Source organism: Chelonoidis abingdonii, chromosome 14 (genome assembly GCF_003597395.2).
Source record: "Chelonoidis abingdonii isolate Lonesome George chromosome 14, CheloAbing_2.0, whole genome shotgun sequence".
In the NCBI taxonomy this organism is placed as follows: Eukaryota; Metazoa; Chordata; order Testudines; family Testudinidae; genus Chelonoidis; species Chelonoidis abingdonii.
In genome coordinates this window covers 20,083,584-20,100,971 of record NC_133782.1, presented here as the reverse complement: position 1 = coordinate 20,100,971, position 17,388 = coordinate 20,083,584, and the positions used below count along the sequence as shown (strand labels likewise).

The window sequence follows — 17,388 nt, the reverse complement described above, 5'->3', positions numbered from 1 at the left end:
CTCTCATTTCCTGCCAGTGGAAAATCAACATACACAGATAATCTGGCATCCCCTCCAAACTCCTGACCAGGACATTGGAACAACCAGAGAGGAGCCTGCCTCAGGGAATCCATCCTAGTTTTACATTGAGCCCACATGCTAGGAGAGGACTTTGAAAGTGGAGAGGGTTAGGGTGCTGTGTGGTTACTCATGCAGTACAGCTATCTCAGGGTTAAATACCTCACTCACTATGGAAGTTCAGTGAGTTGCTTTAGGCTCCCAGAAACTGAGGACACACAGTTTGCAAGGTGAGATTCTCTCACTAATTTCAGGTTTATCTCCTCTAAGTCCAGGTGTTGCATTAAACTGGAGAACTGGTTTGTTGCAGTGGCTCACTACGCTGTTGCATGGAGCTTCTGTTGCTGAGACAGAATATTTAAAGGGTGTGTTCAGTTTTTACTGCATGCAGGGGTGTTTGTGTCTGCAAAGGGAAGGTACAAGGGGCAGCTGAGGGACTAAAATCTGGCCCTCACAGTAGTATTGACAGTCCCTAGTGTTGAAAAATAATGAGGCAGGCCTTAAACAATCATGAGATTTTTAAGCCAAAGTTTTGGGTGCTTTTTATTTGCCTTCTGATGTTAAAGCATTTGGGAGGCAGGGGTCATAGTCTCAAGGTTTTCTCCAGAACCATAAGAGCTAGAAACTTACTTAGAAAAAAGAAAAGAAAAAAGAAAGAAAGCTGAAATTCATGAGTCCAGGAAGTGGGGTTTTAAGAAAAATACCAGCTATCTCAAAACTTGGGATAAAATCATGAGATTTGGCAACACTGGGGGAGGGAGGTACTGTGTTCCCTTTTGCCACCTCTAACAGGACCTTGCATGATGGCATTTTCTCCACAATCCAAAGGGGAGGGCACAGTACCAGGGCTGGATTAAGGCAACCAGCCATAGATACATCATGACACCGAGTCCCTGTTGCTCTAACCACATAGTTCCACTACTGCCCCATTGACCCCACTGAGGACCATTCAGGGGTCATACATTGCTCTCAGTCTGACACGACTGCTAGTAGGGGACATCTCCTAAGGTCTGTATCCTACCTTTGATTGAGGAACACTGGTACAGCAGGGTTAAGAAAGGATTCCCCTCCTCCCCCCCATTGTATTCTGGGGTTTGGTTTTGTTTGGTTTTGTTGTCTCCTTCCTCTGAAGCACCACAGATGGCCACAGCTGGAGATGGGACACTGGATGGGGTGGGCCGGTGCTCTGAGATGGTACAAAAAATCTCTCTCTCAAATGCTGGCTGGCTGGTTCTTGCTCACGTGCTCAGAGTCTAACCCAGTGGTGTCCAAACCTTTGTGATCGCTCATCCCATCAGTAAAAATTTTTTGAGCATGCACCCCCGCAATATGTGTATATTTACGTATAAATTGTATACACGTCCTACTGTACTAATATATTATGTACATTATAAAACATACACAAAAACTAGAAATTAAAAAAGGGTGAGATAAAGATGAAAAACAATATTTTAAAAATATTTTTATTTTATTAATGACACAAAACCCCTCTTTGCTCTCACAAAAAATCATTATTAATAATATTTTTAGTGAGAGCAATGTGATTGAATATGCTTCATTATTTCTGAAAATCTTGGTTTAACACTTTGTGATACAGCAATTCGAAGGTCTGCATTAGGTTTAGGGTGCTGGAGGGCACTCAGGGTGGGGTGCGGGGTCTGGGAGGGTGTTAGGGTGCAAGAGGGTGCTCAGGGTGGGGTGCGGGAGGAGGCTCAGGGCTGGGGCAGGCAGGAGGTGCAGAGCACTCACCTGGGGCAGCTCCTGTTTGGTGCAGGGGGTGTGCAGGTGGCTCTGTGGGCGTGGCACCGCCCCCATGGCCCCGATTCTGGGAGCTGCCCCTCCCCGCCAGGCAGGGCCACCCGGAGCGCAGGGGCTTTAGGGTTTGCAGGGCCTTGGGCTAAGGGGGCCCTGGGGCCCTGGCTGCAGCTCTGAAGCCCCTTTCAGAATGCGGCCCTGCGAGTACAGGCTGGAGGACTCAGGAGGAGCAGGGGCAGCTGTGCAGCCAGCTGCTGGAGAGAAGTAGCATTTTCCCTTTCAAAGCTCTGCTTCTCTCCAGCCAGCTTCGAAGGGGAAAGCGCCACTTCTTTCCCGACGCTGGCTGCACGGCTGCTCCTGCTCCTCCAGGGGCCAGAGGACTCAGAGCCACATTCCGAAAGGGGCTATAGAGCTGCAGGCCGGGGCCCCGGGGACCCCTTAGCCCAGGGCCCTGCAGCCCCTAAAGCCCCTACGCTCCGGGTGGCCCTGCCTGGCTGGGGATGGGGGGGGCAACTTCCCCGCTCGCTTGCTCCCTCCGTCCTCCGGCCGCCCCTTTCTCTTTTTTTCCCTCCGGTGACGTTCCTCCCGTCGCACCCCCCAATGGATCATCTTGTGCACCCCCTGGGGTGTGCGCACCCCACTTTGGAGACCACTGGTCTAACCGACCACCGTATATGGGGCTGGGAAGGAATTTCCCCCCAGATCAGACTGGCAGTGAGTTTGGGGGATTTTCGGTTTCCTCTGCAGTATGGGATGGGGTCACTTGCCAGGACAGGCATCGGACATTAGTGCCTCTTGGTTCCTCCTATTCTTCTGAGGACTGTGATATTTTGGTTGTTGGGTTTAGTGGGCAGGTGCTGGGTGGTGTTGGGGTCCTGTGATACACAGACTGGATGATCTGGCTGTCCTTTCTGGCCTCCAGCTCTGTGACTCTAATTCCAGCGTGGGCTGCAGGTGTTAACTACTTCTAGGTATGCCCTGTATTCCTGTCATGTTATGGAGCTGGTTAGATCCCCCTAGCTCTGCGCCTGATGGGAACCACTGGAACCTTTATTTGTATGTCTTTGGATCAGTGTTTACTCTAAAGCGAAGTAGAGGACTAAAATGACAATTAGCACGAAAAAGACATTGTTCTTTATTTTCCTGGATGCAAACTGTCAAAGCCATTGTGTCACTGAGATTGCCTGAAAGGGAAGAGAAAAATAAAAGAAACTTTTGTCACTGTAACGTCAGTCCTAGATCTCTGTTCCTCTCTCTTTGCCATAGAAGCCTTCTGCATTCCTTGGTACTTGAAAGCAGATGCTACAAAGAATACACAAACAAACGCCACCAGGAACATATCTGTTCTTTAAAACTTACAGCAGGAATGGAGCGAGTGGATCAAGAAAAGATTTAGACATTTTCAGTTACCAGCTTGAGTCTCCACCTCCTTATTACCCAGCTGTCTGTGGTAGTCCAAGGTTCTAGCTCAGCAAAGCAATAACTGTAAGCAGTGTGTTAATGAGACCTTGTCCTCTGTGCAGATATGAACCCACCTCCCAAAGGCTGCTGTAAAATGGTACAGAGGGCAGGAATTCCCATTATTCTGGGCAAAACCGATAGTCTCTCCACTTCGGGAGAGGATGTGTCAGACAATCAGAGTCTCTTTCTCAAATCCGTTATCACTCAGAGACACATTTTTCAAATGAACTGGGCAGGCTAGGTTGAAGACCACACAGTGTCCAGTAGAGGCTTAGGCTGCACTTGTTCCAGTTATTCTTTATCTCCTTACAAGCAGCCGGGTTCATTGGTGGAGCAAGGATGCTGCTCCATTAGCACCCTTCAGTAGAAGCTTGCAGTAAAAAGGCTTTAGCCAAGTCAAGCCAGCGTTCCACCTTGTCTCCTGTTTCTAGCTATCTGGAGGGAGCAGTTCTGGTGAAGCCTCAAAAGCTTCCAGGAAAACAACTTGCTGTGGGCTGGAAGCTACTCTACACTGAGCATCACAGGGCCCCAGGCAGGCAGCTGGAAATGGCAGTGGAAGGAGGACCCCACATCAATTACTCCCTGAAAGTTGCCGAAAGGTTGTCTGCTCCTGGCTCAGGTGCAGTGAGTTAATTAATTATTCCCATCTCTCTGTTCATTATTGGGGAGGCTGATAAGTGGCAACAAGTCCAGCTGCAATGGAGAAATTAAGTTGTAGCTGCGTTAATGGAGATGCGATCTCTGCAGTACCTCTCTTCAATTAGCAGCTTCAAGAGCAACTCCTTACAATAAATCAATTAGCAGTCTGCACAAAGCCTCTGGATTTCTGACAGGGCAAAAGAGTGCTCCTGCCATGGTATGCTAGAGCAGAGAGACATGGAAAAGGCTGAGGAGCCAGTGAAGCTCCCCCTCCACTCATCTTCACTGTGCCACAGAGTGTAGACTCACTATGGTGCCAACGGAAGGAGGGGGAGCCTGCCCTTGTCTGTGGTAGATTTATGATCCTCTCCTGGATCAAGTGTGTCCCACCTCATAAAAGTCAGCCCATGTTCCATGTATTGCTGTTAATGAGGAAATAGCTGTACTGTGCACAGGCGAGCTGCTGGCAGTAATACAGGCCTGTGAGCCAAGCACCCCAGCGCACATTCTGGATGTTAGTGATCATTGCTACCTGCCTGGGGTAGGGTGTTGTTGCTACAGAGGGAGGAAGGGGGGCAAAGACAAGCAATGGGGCTTGGCTGAATGAGTGGGAGACCTGGCAGTGTGGTAGGGCTTGTGGTTTAGGCAGGGAACTGGGGCTCCTGAGAGCTAGGTTCAGTTCCTGGCTCTGCAACAGACTCTTGGTGTAACTGCAGGCAAGTCACTTAACCTCAGTTAGATGAGGATAATAAAGCTTACTTTCTCAGTTCTATGCCTGGCTTCTCTAGTACGCCTGAGGGGGTCAGGTCTGGTTCTTGCTACAGCAATATAAATCATTGATACTAGCAGAACCTGGAATAAGAGTTCTGGTTCCCAGGCCCCCTGCGCTAGCCACGTGACCGCACCTCACCATGCCTAGCACTCACAGTCAAGACATGTTCACTGGTGAATGCCTGACTCCAAGACACAGTGTCTTCTGTCCTCTTTATGATCATCTCCCTGTCAAGACTAACAACATATACAGTGAGCTGAACTGCAAACCCTGCTTGTGAGGCTCCTGGGTCATCTGTCGCTGGTGGGTATAGGGAAATAATGCCCAGTGGATGGCAGTCTCCCCTGCAGGCTCAGCTTTCTCTCTGAGCTGGGTCACAAAGTAACTTGTGAAGAGAGCCCTTCAAGGAGTAGGGAGAGTTTGAAATTGCCATAACAAGTGACATCACTAGGAACCCAGGTGAGCTCAGGCAGCGAGAGGAAGTTGCAGCGTTAAAGAAAATAGCAAGGGATGAAGGAGGCCAAAACCACAAATCCAAGCGCAGCCAACTGCCCATACTTAGGATTTTATCAAGGCTGTTTACTGAACAAGTATCCGCAGAGGGATCCACTCCAACCTCATTAGATTTCCTGGCTGCTCGGAGGGAACCCATCCAGGGACTGGGCTTCTTCCCCACAACCTCACTGGCTCTGGTCCTTACGGAGGCTGCCGCACTGGCTGGGTTGCTTATGAGCTGGCAGAGGGAGTGGGATACATGTCATTAACTTCCACCCAAGGTGTTAGTGAGGGGGAGGGTGAGCTGGTGGAGACAGGGTGTCAGATTGGCTCCCGGTGAAACTCAGAGGAGGACTCACTGCTCTACGTTCAGCTCTGCAGAAGGGTCCCTCCAGCCACACGGGTGATGCAGAGGCTGCCATCTGCCTGGTGCCATTGTGCCGGGGGAATGTCAGGGGGAGCAAGCATGCAGCCTGCCTTCCTCTCCTCAGACCCATGGGGAAGTGTGGAGTGGACAGAGTTAGTGTAAAAGGTGCGTGTCTTTCTAAGCAGTTCCCATCACTTTCTGCTCTGTGAGCCTGGTCAGATCAGATCAGCACATAACAGGGTGGGTGCATCTGGCTTTGAAGTTTCTTGCCTTTCCCTCTCGAGGATGATGCCATTTTCCCTTTGACCCAGTTTACTTCAACCCTCCTCTCCTGTCGCCTTCCCACTCCTCCATATCAGCACCTGGGTGAACTCCTGGGCTCGCCCCCATCCCTTGCACTCTCCCCACATCCCCGATCAGTAGTCTCAGTACTTTCCCCTCTGACAACTCTGCAACCCCCCTGGCATGCCATTCTGTCTCCAGCCCCCTGCCCCACCCCTAGCACCTGCTGGTGTTTTCTCCCACGTGCGCCCCAGCAGCAGGCATAGGCTGCATTTGCCCATGCTTTGCAAGACTGTCAGACATTCCCCACAGGAGATGTTTTGTGTTGCCAGAGGATCACGATGAGACAGCACCACATCTACTGGCCTGGCAGGTTTCTGCTCGTCTGGCCCTGATCTGTGGTGGGTTCCTGCCACAGGTGCTGACTTTCTTCTTTCCGTTGCTCCATCCTGAGGCCCCGCCCCTGCTCTGCCCCTTTCCCCAAGACCCAACCCTCGCTCCACCTCTTCCCACCCCGCCCCATCCCCGACGCCCTGTCCCACCTCTATTCCCTCCCCCAGTGCCTCCTGCCTGCCATCAAGCAGTGGATCGGCGGGTGTCTGGTGGGTGCTGAGCACCCACTCCTTTTTTTCTATGGGTGCTGCAGTCCCAGAGCACCCATGGAGTGGGTGCCAATGGTTCCTGCTCAAAAGATTATTAGAGGGGATTGTCGGTGAGAACGAAAGGCTCAGATGAAAGGAAATGAGATTCCTGCAGTGTGTACAATGGCATCACAGGGTCCCAAGGAGCACACGCTAAGGACCAACTCCAGCCCTGCTATAGCCCTGGGAGAGCCACCCGCTTCTGTGAGGGAAGCATGTCACTGATTACCTAGGAGACCATGATGAATGATCCTCCAAAACACTGTGCCCCCTTTCCAGGTGCACTGAAAAGTAGGAGAAATATACTGGTAGCCCAGGATTAGCACTTGGTGTCCTGTTTTCTCTCTTGGAGGCAATCCCCCTGTGATCAGAGTGGAGTGTGAAGGGCAGGAATGTAGGGGTCCAGCTAAGTCATTTCCTCCCAAAAATGAAAACGATTTTTAAAAATCCAGAATCTTCTACAGAGAGAGTGTCAGTGCAACAGGTGTCTCTTCATCACTGGCGCTCACAGAGAGGCCAAGCAAGAAATGATCCATGGAAACTGAACTCCCCATAAGCATACACAGGAGGCTTCTCCAGGGTTGGGCTGAGAGAAACTGGGCAGGTAGGGAAAGCCTGCACTGCCATTACTCCCTGCTGTGTGTTGTAACTGTTCTGAGTCTAAATCTGAGTCCAGCACCATCAGCCTGGCACCACTCATTAGCACAGGAATTACCTAACGAAACCAAAGAATGAAGGGAGGCAGCATTTTATTAATATCCATAAAGATGTATGTCTCCGTATCTGATTCTGGGGATCTTATCCACATGCTGCAACACCTGCACATGGAGAGTCCAGCCAGCTAGAGAAGTGCCTGAAGAAATAAGGCCTGCAAAGGAAAGGCGATCGGCACAGGGGGTGGGGGAGCTAGGCAGTTGGAGACATGCTTACATTAGTCTAGCCTTTAGTTTAATACACTGGCTCAGAATCCTCTTGAGCTGATCCAAAGCCCACTGAAGCCGAGGGTCTTTGCTTTGCCTTCAGTGGGATATGCACCTGTCCCTGAGTAAGATGGAATGAGAAACTCCAAACACCAAGAGAACATTGGCAGGCAGAGAGGTTTGACTGAGGTTCTTCATAGCATCTTTAATGTCTGATTATTTCACTGTTTTAGGCTGCAGTGGTTGCTGGGCACTGAATACCTGAATCATGCCTGCTCCCGTGCTAAAGATGTTGGGGAAGCTAAGTACTGGGGAAGGAGGAGATTTGGGTAGGAAGCAGCTGGGGGGTGATCAGACACTTTAACAAGATATGTGCCCATCGCTGCTGACCATATTACACAACTTGGCCAGTTACTGGATGCTATGTAGCACACTAGAGCAACTATCTAATGTGCATAGTCAAAGGGAAAACAGGCTACATCATGAACCTGGGTGTAAGCTGCAAACTTGCTAAAATACCTGCGTCACCCATGCTAATACCAGGTGCCTTTCTGTTGTCTAGACCACTTACAGAGGTTTATGAGTCTGCTACAGCCTTTGTGCTAATGGATGAAGCCCTTCAGCTCAAACAGCAGTGGCCAGGGGTGAAAATAACTTAAAGGACTTACTGGGACTCCAGAGTCCTTAGAAGGGGGCAGGGCCTTGGCAAGAAGAGGCGGAGCCTCTACTGGAAGAGGCAGGGCCTTTAAATCCCCAGGCGTTTTAAATCAGGATTTAAAGGGCCCAGGTCTGGGGCTGTGGTAGCAGCAGCTCGGAGCCCTGGGCCCTTTAAATCTCCCCCGGAGCTACCAGCATCAGCGGGGCTTCAGCAGCTATTTTAAGGGCTGGGGCGGTAGCAGCTGCCTGAGCCCTGGACCCTTTATTTGCTGCCAGGGGAAGCCAATCCGCCCCGGTTCGGTGCACCGGCTCTTGCCATACGCCGTACTGGGGTGTACCAACTTACTTTCACCTCTGGCAGTAACTTATGCTTACAGCCTCAGAGGTCCTGCCTTCAATCCCTACAGGTGATCCAAGCAGGGCTCTTGTTACAACTGCATTGAATGCTACCAGCCTGTGCATGGAAGGGGGAAGTCCAACTGGCTGGTGATGCTTATTGGAGGTGGGGCTAGGATTAGTTGTTTAGCAGCTCTAGGGAGGTGCACCAGCCTGTAGACTAGAAGATAGTACTGTTCCTGGCCTTGCAAAGGGCAGTCAGTTTTTCCTAAGCACTAAAAGATTGTCCTGAGTTGCGGAAGCGGACTCCTAGTGCGTGAATGGGACAAGCCTGCATTCCAACCCAGCCTCCCACTTCACTTCCAGTGGGACATGCAACTACAGACTTAGGAAGGAAAAATTTGTTTTTCATGGGTAAAAATATTTTCTGCTGATGGCTAAACCACCCCGGCCGAACTGCTTCCAGTACCTGTACCAGTACCATGCTGACTCTGCCCCTGCTGATTGGGGGTGGCCTTGAGATGTCTTCATAGACAAGTGAAAATATAGCATTTCTCATGAGTGACACACTCTGTCTGATTCCTAGACTGTCAGTCATGGTAACCTTGGGTAAAGCTGAGTGTTCTCTTGCTGCCTGCAACTGGAGCTTGGACCATCAGAGGCATCTGAATAAAGGATCTAAGGGAAAGAATGAGGAGGATCTTCATCCCCATGAGAATGACATGGACCATGCTCAGACTCTGATACACAAAGGGACCTCCAGCAGCACAGGACAAGGAGATTGGTGGTTTGCTTTAAAAGTCCTTGTAACATTTCCCCATTGGAGCAGGTGACCCATACGTGTTCTGTACCATGCATGTGATTTCATCATTTGTAATTAAAGCCATATGTTATGCTCTGCACTTTCCATGGTATTAAACAGTTGGCGCCTCTTCTTGTAGTCAGTTGTGCAAGAAAATAGTTGATACAAAGATCTGAATAAAACTTCTTTGAAACACATTGGCAGGTTTTGCAGTTGCTATAGAAATGAAGAAACGGACACAATGAATTTACATTTCATGCAGCTATTCTTCACATCAAAGCCATTTAACATACCACGGTTGATAACATCACATATATTTTCAGTGCATTGTACTCAACTGAAATCACATACATCTGTGATTAATACAGTATAGCCCATTTTCCCCTAATACCTTTCATTTGTTTAGAGCTGTTATGTCCTGTAGCTCCAAGTGTTCACTTTGGCCATCCTGTTCTATTTTGCATTGCAAAGACTAGCCACGATAACAGGCATCTCCACTCAAGGCTGGAAACTTTACTCTGCTTCTTCCAGGTCTTTCACCATCACTTAAAAAATAAAGTCTGAGGTTGGAGAACTGGCTAGTGCAGGGGCTTGGGAATGGGATGTGGAGTCTTTTACCTTTGGTTCACTGATTCAAATCCAGGCCCAAACTAATAGAGACTGAAAGTATTTACCATCTGGTGGCTGTTCAAATGACTTGTGAGAAAAGAATGTAGGCCTTAGTCCAGTTTCTAATGGTCAGGCGACCACATCATAAAACCACAATCTCATCTGGGACCAACTGACCCCCTCTATGTTAGCAGAGGCTGAGAAGTAAGTGAGCAATGACAATGAATTACCCAAAGATGGTCCCGGCAGGTCAGGTTTGAGGCACGTAGGTGGGACAGTGAAGGGTTAGCTTGCCCTGCCAGTGCTCATACTCTCCCTATTCCGTGGAAAAGGGATTTTTTTTCTCAGCGCTGTCTGTTCATCATCTGTCCGGGGCACTAAACTAACACCATTAAAAAAATATTTAAAATGGCTCTCTGTACCCGTACTCCAATTGTCTGTTGTCAAATTCTAAAATGTCCAGAGAGGAGAAGCCAAGAGATTGTACTGGGGAAAAAAATTCAATAATGCAAACTGAAAAAGTAGTTTGCTTAGCCAAATGCATGGAGAAATTTCATAATTCAGACCCAGGGGGGTTATTGTTATTACTGCTACAGTGTAGCCAACCATATATCAACCATTGTGAAAGGATAATAAAAACGTTTTGAGTAAATATTTCATCCTGGCAGTAATTCTGTGTGATTTTTGCTAGAGGCCAGACAAAGATAATTATAATTGTCACCATAAATTCAATATTCACATATTCCAAAGAACAGGAATTTGTATAACAAAGCTTTTGTGCCTGTAGACTTCAGTCAGAGGAGGCTTTTTCACTATTGTTTGGTAAGCAATGTCAAGAATCTTCACATTTCAAACACTACAGTCCTCTGAGAATTTATTTTTATTACCAAACAGGATTAAACGTAAGCGCCTTAAAAAAATCTTAATATATGTTTTGTCTTTCAGCTGAGATATAAAACCACGGTCCTGGCCTTGTGTGGTGACAGAAGAGCCTATGGTAACTTTCGCAGGACTTGCATTGTTAACTGAGGTCTCCTGATCAAATTGCCATTCCTTCTGCCTGCTGCGATTCTCCCGATAGTTGCAGCTACATAGGATATTTTCTTCACTTCCTGTCATAATCTAGCATGTTGCATTACTGTAGGCTGTTAAACAGCTGCAGTGTCCCATCCCAGAGGTAGGTGCACTCCAGATGCCTACATGGTAAAGAGCTTTGGGCTTTTTTTTTTTTTTTTTGGCTGTTTGCATTATGTTCAGGAGCTAGCCTAACATTCTCAATGTAATTCAGAGCTAAGCCAGCCCATTGGGTTAGCAGCCATCAGCAGGGCCTGGAACACAAACAAGTAATCAAAGAGGTCTTAGGCCTGGTCTGCACTACAGGGTTAGGTCGAATTTAGCCACGTTACCATAGCTGCCTAGAAACTGAATTCTGTTGCCCAGCCATGTGTGATGTGTCACCATACGGGCAGGCGCTCAATATAAAAGGCAAAATGTGATCTTGTACCTAAAGCACAAGATCTGCTGTGAATTGCTTGATTCACTGTGAAAGAGTCTCCCTTTTGTTCTCAGAAATGTATCATCTTAAATTTTACTCTCCCTTTTTATCTCCCCCCAGGTGCAAATGTTTCTATGCTCCCCCTATCATCTCTGTCTCTGAGGTTATTGCAGATTAGAAGGTGAAAAAAACGCACTCGCAATGACATGTTTTCCGAGCTCATGCAGTCCTAATGCACTGATAAGGCACAGCTTAATGGATAGAGGCATTCAGTGGCAGAGGCCGGGAAAGAATTAAGTGAGTGCGAAAAGCAGAGGCAGAACTCGATGCTGAGGCTAATGGGGGAGCAAACAGACATGATGAAGTGTCTGTTGGAGCTTCAGGAAAGCTAACAAGAGCACAGACCCCCACTGCATCCACTGTATAGCTGCATGCCCTCTTCCCCAGGTTCTGTATCCGCCTCACCCAGATGCCCAAGAACGTGGGGGTGGGGGGAGCCTCTGGGCACCCAGCCACTCCACTCTAGAGGATGGTCCAAGCAACAGAAGGCTGTCATTCAAACAGTTTGATTTTTAGTATGGCTACAATAAACAATGTGGCCTTGTCCTTCTCTCCTCCCCTCCCCCTACCCCACCCCGGGCTACCTTGTCAGTTATCTCACTTTTTTTTAATTAATAGAAAGAAAGAATGCATGGTTTCAAAACAATAGTGACTTTATTTCCTTTGCCAGCTGTGATGAAGGGAGGGAGGGTGGTTGGCTTACAGGGAATTAAAATCAACAAGGGGGTGGGTTTGCATCAAGGAGAAACACACACAACTGTCACACTGTAGCCTGGCCAGTCATGAAACTGGTTTTCAAAGCCTCTCTGATGTGCAGCAGTGTGCCTAGCTGTGCTCTTCTAATGCCCTGGTGTCTGGCTGTTCAAAATTGGCTGCCAGGCAATTTGCCTCAACCTCCCACCCCGCCATAAACATCTCCCCCTTACTCTCACAGATATTTATGGAGCACACAGCAAGCAGCAATAACAATGGGAATATTGGTTGCGCTGAGGTCTAACCTAGTCAGCAAACAGTGCCAGTGAGCTTTTAAACATCCAAAGGCACATTCTACCACCATTCTGCACTTGCTCAGCCTATAGTTGAACTGCTCCTTACTACTGTCCAGGCTGCCTGTATGGCTTCATGAGCCATGGGAGCAAGGGGTAGGCTGGGTCTCCAAGGATAACTATTGGCATTTCAACATCCCAACAGTAATTTTCTGGTCTGGGAAGTAAGTCCCTTCTTGCAGCTGCTTCTGAACAGCCCAGAGTTCCTAAAGATGCGAGCGTCATGCACCTTTCCTGGCCATCCCACGTTGATGTCAGTGAAATGTCCCTTGTGATCCACCAGTGCTTGCAGCACCATTGAGAAGTACCCCTTGCGGTTTATGTACTGGTTGGCAAGGTGGTCCAGTGCCAAGATAGGAATATGCATTTCCATCTATTGCACACCCACCACAGTTAGGGAACCCCATTGCAGCAAAGCCATCCACTATGACCTGCACATTTCCCAGAGTCACTACCCTTGATAGCAGAAGGTCAGTGATTGCATTGGCTACTTGAATCACAGCAGTCCCCCACAGTAGATTTGCCCACTCCAAATTGATTCCCGACTGACCTGTAGCAGTCAGAGGCATGGCAAGCTTCCACAGGGCTATCGCCACTCGCTTCTCAACTGTCAGGGCAGCTTTCATCTTGGTATTCCTGCGCTTCAGGGTGGGGGAAAGCAACTCACAGAGTTCCAGGAAAGTGGCCTTATGCATGCAAAAGTTTCACAGCCATGTGGATCATCCCATACCTCCAACACTATGCGGTCTCACGAGTCTGTGCTTGTTTGCCTGGCCCAGAATTGGCATTCCACTGTATCAACCAGCCCCACTGACACCATGATGTCCCAATTGCCACAGCCCGTGCTTTCAGGAACGTCTGTGTCCATGTCCTCATCAAAATCCTCCTCATGCTGGTGTCTCTTAGCCCGGTTCTGCGTATCCTCCAGGATAATGTGCGAGGTGTTTACAATGCTCACAACAGCAGTGGTGATGGTGAGCTGAGCAGGCTCCATGCTTGCCGTGGTATGGCGTCTGCATGAGTAATGCAGGAAAAAAGGCACAAAACGATTGTCTGCTGTTGCTTTCACTGAGGGAGGGGTAACTGATGACATGTACCCCAAACCACCCATGACAATGTTTTTGCCCCATCAGGCATTGGGAGCTTAACCCAGAATTCCAATGGGCAGCAGAGACTGCGGGAACTGTGGGATAGATACCCACAGTGCACCGCTCTGTAAGTTGATGCTAGCCACGGTAGTGAGGATGCACTCCGCTGACTTAATGCACTGAGTGGGGACATACGCAATCGACTGTATAAAATCAACTTCTATAAAATTGACTTAATTTTGTAGTGTAGACATAGCCTCAGTTGACAAAGGTGAATCAATCCAGTTACCTCCTTGCAGATTGCGACCCTAGCTCCTGATGTGGTACTCCACCTAGTGGAGATGTTGAAAAGAAAGTGACATATAAAGTCAGATCCGGATTGCACAGTTGCATTTGTGTATTCTGGGGAAAGCGCAGGCAGCTGTCCCTGGCAGGACACTGTGACAGGGGACTTTTCAGAGTAGGGGCAGGAAAGGGAAAGAGGAGAACAAGCGATATGTATGGAGTGGTGTTGGAAAGTCAGCCACTTGAGGAAGAGATTTTATTCCTGTCCTTGGCTCCAGCTGCAGAAGCATTATTGTTCTTGGGCTAGCTCAGGAGAATGAGGCTCTCCAAGCTCATGCGATTGCTGCTTTCTGCCTCCTGGGCTCATTCCAAGTTCCCACTTGTTGTTTTATCCATCCAGTGCAAGCCTGAAGGGAAGATTGCAGAGTGGTCCCTCTGAGTGCTACTGTTTTTCCTGATGGATGGCAAGACAGACCTCAAAGAGAAAAGAGATTTGGTGGGATGGGGGAGTGACATTTTACTGCAAAAACTTTAGGAGAATAGGGACCACATGGTACTTCTGCTGCTTGGTCTCTTCTTCAGCAAATAGCCACTGAGCTGAATGTGCCTTTCCACAAACCTGTGTTTAAAAGGAGAACCCAGCTATGTGGGGGCTATGTGGCCTAAGGGAGAGGGAATAGGAGGTGGAGCATCTTCCTCTGTAATCTAACCTAGCTTCATAGGGAGTGAGAGCTCTGTTATCTGATGGCTGTTTGGCGGCGCTCATGTAAATGAATTGGTGGGTCCTAGAGCTGGTTTACACTAACGCTGTTGGTCAATCTAAGTTATGCTAGTTCAGTTATGTAAGTTACATAACTGAAGCCAACATAATTTAGGATGACTTAGTGCAGTGTAGACAAGGCTGTATGCCAGTGGGAGCATGCTTCTGCCTCTCGTGGAGGTGGAGTACAGACGTCGACGGGAGAGCACTGTCCCATTGACTTAGTGTGTCTTCACCAGACCTGCTAAACTGACACTGCTGTATGGATGGCAGCAATCGTGATTTAGCCAGTAGTGTAGACATGGCCTTAGTCTGTTTCCAAGGACAAGATCAGCCATCTGGGTAGTTGTAGCTGTGGCAGCAACCGCCTTCATCGGCAATGGTCTAGTTTCACCAGGTTGCTTGGTGTATGTCACGCTGTCTGGAGTGGCTCATGACTGTGAGTGCCTCCCGCAGGCCAGACACCCCAACTGGGAGTACATTCTATAATTAGATTTCACTAACCCAGTACCACAGGTGAACTCTCAAAGTACAACAGTAGTCTCATAATGAAGTCTCAGACAGTCCCCTTAGACACTGCAGACTATCTTGCCACCCAGGCAAACTGGACTATGTGATAAATGTCTCTTACACACACAAATCACAAAATATTCAGGTTACACTCAGTTCCAAGAGACTATTCACTCACCCAGGTCAATTAGCTTCCTAGATCTCACGAAGATAACACTGGTAGCCAATTCTAAAGTGAACTAACTAAAGATTTATTAGCTAAGAAAAAGGAATGAGAGTTGTTGAGAGGCTAAAGCAAATCAAAGTATATGTACAGGTGAATCTCCAGCAGTGCTCTGTTAGAATCCAAACCGTGCAGAGATGCAGAATTTTATCTTGTGTCCATATTTATAGCTTCTTCTCACAGAAACCAAGCTGTCAGCAACAGTCCCCATGCAGGGCCCTTCTTCATGCACTTAACAAAGCCTTTGATGTTTGATCTCACACACAATAACCATTTGCTTTCCAGGAATTAGCACTTTCCTGTTAAAGTTTTCATTTCCATTCTACGAGGCTTCTTTCTCGTTTGATGGGTTGCTTAGTTACAGGGGTATGCACAATACAGGTGTTTGCTGTTCCATTATAACAGGGTACAGATAAGTGAAAACAATGCATGTAACATCCTCCAAGTCTTCATGAAGTTTAAACAGTAAACACATTCTTATACATTTTAACATCTACTTTGAACTATACTGCCACCCAAGTGAGCTGGTCTGGCTTCCAGCTGTGAGTTTGTCAGATCACAGCTGACACCTAGGCCTTTGCCAGACTGGGCGCTTAGGTTAAGAGTGTCACAGTATGGACATTCTATTAGGATGGAAGACCAACGAAGCACAAAGCGCATTTACCAAGGTATGCTGTTACATGGCAGCGATTGCACCACTGGTGACCATGTGATCAACAGTCATGCTAAGACTGGCAGTGATTGACATAGAACATCCAGCCATACCGTCTTAAGGACCTAGATGGAGACCAATCCAACCAGTGCTCCATCTGCACGGAGGCCACGGCCCTTTGGATGACGATGAGAAGGAGTCCATTTCCAAGCAAAAGGTGTCCCTGTGCCAAATAACTACCATTGCAGCTAGCACTTGTTGACATCCTTGTTTGGTGAGACTGAATTCTCTTCTCATCCATAGAGAGGAGCCCTGCTGGATCAGGCATGAGGCAAATTAGCAGGTCTACATGGGGAAGCCCCAGGGCCTGATCTGGGATTGAGTGGAGGACTTCAGTCTCCAGAGCCATCAGTTCAGCATCTTTCATTAACACTTGATTCACACCCAATATTCAAAGAGAACAAACTGCAGCCAAACAGAGGTGGGTTGCCCTGGAGCTCAGCTGTGACACCTGCTTCTGTTGAACAGCCACAGCCCTCAGTGCGCTGCAGTGCTTCAGATGGGAGTTCAGCTTTTTGCCTGAACATGGGGACTAGCTTCTTACACTGCAGGTGCTGGCAGAGCAAGAGCCAGGCTTTCTCTACAAACTCCCCATCTGCAGAACAATTTCCAGTGGCAACCTACAGGATTAGAATCCTGCAGCTGGGGATGTTGCAGCCATGGCTCCATCCACTCTGTCCACCACCATCCGTGCTGGAGACATTTGGAGGCGTCTCTCACACATAGAGATCCTATAAACCAGCTCAAGCTGCTCCTCTTGTCAGCATCCTAAGCCAAGTCAATAAAGACACGACTGAAACCTCGGTGTGTGTGTGTGTGATCCAGTAGAGAAAAACAAACCTCTCCGTCTCCATACGGTTATGAAAGCAACGATGTCGCCTGGAAAATATGTACCGGAGAGCAAAAAGAACTCCCTGTATCAGGGGGTTGGGGAGGAGGTGGGCACTCACCCAAATATGACTAATCCCTGGAAATTATTTCTGATGAACATAATTACTTCGGCTCCAGCCCTGATCAATACGAGGAGCTGAAATGCCCATAAAATGGCCCAGAATGCAAACTATGCACAATGATTTGTGAAAGGTATTTGCCTTGGAGTTCTGTCTCAGCTGTTGTGCTAACTGTGAGGCAGGGTGACCCACTCTTGTGGAGCGGGAGGGAGGCAGCTTGAGAGCTAAAAACTGATCTCTCCCCTCCCATCCCTTAGGGAAAATCCACATTGCCTTCAGGAACATGAGGATAGGCAGCTGCTTTGCTCGGGTCTAGGGCCTAATTAAAAGCAAATGGACTGTTTGGCTAGGATTATTTTGTATTCTAGCGCAACACAACACAGCTGGCACCACAGTGCCCTCTACAATAGTGCCATTCTGCTCTTGCTTACCAAGTCGGGGAGGATTCAGAGAGCCTGCACCCTCC

The 17,388-nt window shown here is 48.4% G+C and overlaps 1 long non-coding RNA gene across 1 annotated transcript; it reads left to right on the top strand.

The window, feature by feature from the left end:
• Window positions 1-191: 191 nt before the first annotated feature.
• LOC142047774 (uncharacterized) lies at window positions 192-11,884 on the top strand. Its single transcript, XR_012657027.1, has 4 exons — window positions 192-287; window positions 3,705-3,872; window positions 10,739-10,970; window positions 11,409-11,884. It is a non-coding gene; the product is annotated as an uncharacterized LOC142047774 (long non-coding RNA).
• Window positions 11,885-17,388: the final 5,504 nt, after the last annotated feature.